This window comes from Porites lutea, chromosome 10, assembly GCF_958299795.1.
Source record: "Porites lutea chromosome 10, jaPorLute2.1, whole genome shotgun sequence".
NCBI lineage: Eukaryota > Metazoa > Cnidaria > Anthozoa > Scleractinia > Poritidae > Porites > Porites lutea.
In genome coordinates, this window is record NC_133210.1 from 19,958,409 (window position 1) to 19,961,314 (window position 2,906).

The following is a 2,906-nucleotide window of genomic DNA, read 5'->3' on the forward strand; positions in this document are numbered from 1 at the left end:
CATTAGTGGAGATTCACCGGAAAGCGATTCAAGATTCCATTCCAGATGAAAGAGTGAGCACAACATTAGTTCCAGAACTGGAATTCAAGCACTGGAAAAAGAACGGGGCCTCTCTTTTAAGCTACCCGGTAGGATTGGCATTCTCCCCAAAGCATAGCAGGCTGTTTATTACCGATAGACGTCTCCATGCAGTCTTCATGGTTGACATGCACTGTCCAGCAAATGTCACATTAATCGCTGGTGGTGGTGAGCCCGGGCACACTAATGGATATGGCAACAAGGCCAGATTTAGAAACTCAGCTGGTATTGCGGTGAAAGAGAGCGGGAAGCTGTACGTTTGTGACCAAGGAAACGGAAGAGTTAGAGTAGTCAATTTGCGAACGCTTTTCTGTCACGCTTCCCAGATTGTACAAGGGAGCGCCGAAGAAAGCCAAAGTGAGGAAGAAGATTGCGCCGGTAGACGTATCCGTAAAGTCCATGTACACGATCTTTCCCTTATTTCTGAAGGTAATGTACCGGATCTGGTGTCACCATTTGCCATATGTGCGTCTGCAAAGGGTAGCGTTGAACTGTTTGTGTCAGACGTTGGTCTTGGCAAGATTTTTTCAATTTCTGGTGTTGTAGACGATGAGGAAACTAACTGCGCCGGCCAGTTAAATGAATTGTTTTGTTTTGATCGATCTAGTTTATTAACTTCATTAGCCTTAACACGTGACGAGCAATACTTGTTAGTTGCAGACGGGAATGGTTCATGTATTCATCTTTGTCAAGTGAGAGGACGATTGAAACTGAGAACAATTTCGAATATTCCAGGCCTCATGGGTATTGCAGTGACAGATGGTGGAACCGTGTTCTTGTCCTCCAGCAAAGAACACGCACTGTTCAGTTTGAAGGAAGAAGAGATGCTTGGGGGTAAAGAAACCCTAACAAAAGTGTGTGGAGAAACTGCAGGCCATCGTGATGGTGTCCAAAGTCGATGGAACAAGCCTACTGCTTTATGCGTATATCGAAACACTGTTTTCGTATGCGATACCGGTAACGTAGCAATAAGAATGTTGACGTTAGCGAAAGGACTGATCCCCCTGCAAAGTAAGATGGCCCAATATGCAAACCGGTTCCGACTCGACAAGAAAGCCAAAGAAGAAGACCTACCACGTACATTTGAAGATCATGTGAAATCTGTCGAGGAGTTGGTTGCATTCCTCTCTAACCACGAACAGGAAGCCCTGTGGAGAGGACGGGCAAGCGAAATACCAACGGTCCCGACATGACCATACCTCGATGCACCCGACAGTCCTTCCTCATAGTGCTAGAATCGCTGACCAGCCTTACCAACACGCTAATGGAGATTGGGCATAGTCACCTTCTGGACAGGATCTGTTTCGAAAGTATGACAACTTTGGGCGTGGAATGCTATTTCAAAGGAATGCGAGCAGACCACGACATGCCTACAGTGGCTAACTACGCTTACAGAAGAGCGCACTGCGTGGAAGACGATATGCTGCGCATTTACCAGAAGGATTTCTCATATTTCACTGGGCCCAATTCATATTATCCGGAGAAAATTATCAAAGGTGAACCCCCAAACATCAAGACGCGACCAAACAAGCTGTCAGCAATCACTGAAGGAACAGGTAGCAAAGAAGAAGACACAAGGCGAGAAACTGTGATGCGAGAATTTGCTAAGGAGTATGGAAGAGGCGTAAGACAGGAAAATGTCCGCTCAAAAACGAAAGAGCTAACTGGCACCCTTCCTTATGCCCTTAGTATGTGTCCCACTACCATCACAGCCTCATTAGAGGAAAGCGAAGACGTAACAACAGCCTGCCAAGTTGTGGATGCTAATGTGGCATTGCGGAGTACGGCTGTACGGGTGCAAACCATTTACCAGAAAGACGACATATTGGCAGTAAGACACAACCGTAGAAGAGAGATCTCACCCTTCTGGTTAGCAGTTCTTCTGGAGGATGTACAAATAGAAGTGAATGGTGGAAATTTTGTGCAGCAAAGAGTATCCCTAAAGTGGCTAAACCAAACAAGTGATTCACTAACATACACCTCTGGTGATGTCTGTAATGGGAATTCCCCCAAGTGCATTCTAACCCGAGTACTCGACTTTTCTTCCGATGGATCAGACATCATTTTAACAACAGAGGAGGATAACAGGCTCTGTCGAATTGCTAATGGGGACTACGGTGACGATGATGACAATGAGAATGAAACTGCACCACCAACTGCAGAGGATGAGGGAGAAGTATCCCTCCCGATAAGACTGCCGGGAGTTAGTTTATCAGGACGGAGAACGACACGGTTTATTCTGAGATAAACGTTTCCGTTGCCTGCGTAGCTTGTAGTATAGTAATTGGACTATCTTCACGCTATTTGTTGGTAAGCTGTAACTGAAGTTTTACATTTCTGTGTGGCAATTAAACAATTCGGAGACGAATTATGTTTGAACCTGAAAAGCACTGATTTTGGCAATGTGTACCTCTTTTGTTATTGTTGACGCCGTTGTTATTATTAAAATAAGAATAGCCCTTCCTCGTTAGTATTTCTTCAACGATGTGGACTCAGTGGACTTCAGAAACCGCTCCTATATTCATAATCCTCTCGGGTAAGGCCAAGAATTATATTTTATACTTATATTTTATATAAGACAATGTACACTTCCGGTAAAAAAAGAACAAGCTTTTTTGGTGAAAACAAAGTACAAAGGAAACGTTGAAAACCAGAAAATAGAATTTTGAAATCTGGAATCCAGCCACTTATGGAATCCGGAATCCACGGATGTGGAATCCGGAATCCACAGGCATGGAATCCGGAATCCACTGCGTGGAATCCGGAATCCAAGACTCTCTTGGATTACCTTACATGGGGCGAGGTTTATGTTCTTTGCATAGCAACAG

The 2,906-nt window shown here is 44.6% G+C and overlaps 1 pseudogene; it reads left to right on the plus strand.

Moving 5' to 3' along the window:
• The first annotated feature begins 1,052 nt into the window (after positions 1–1,052).
• Positions 1,053–2,660, plus strand: LOC140950304 (uncharacterized; annotated as a pseudogene).
• Positions 2,661–2,906: the final 246 nt, after the last annotated feature.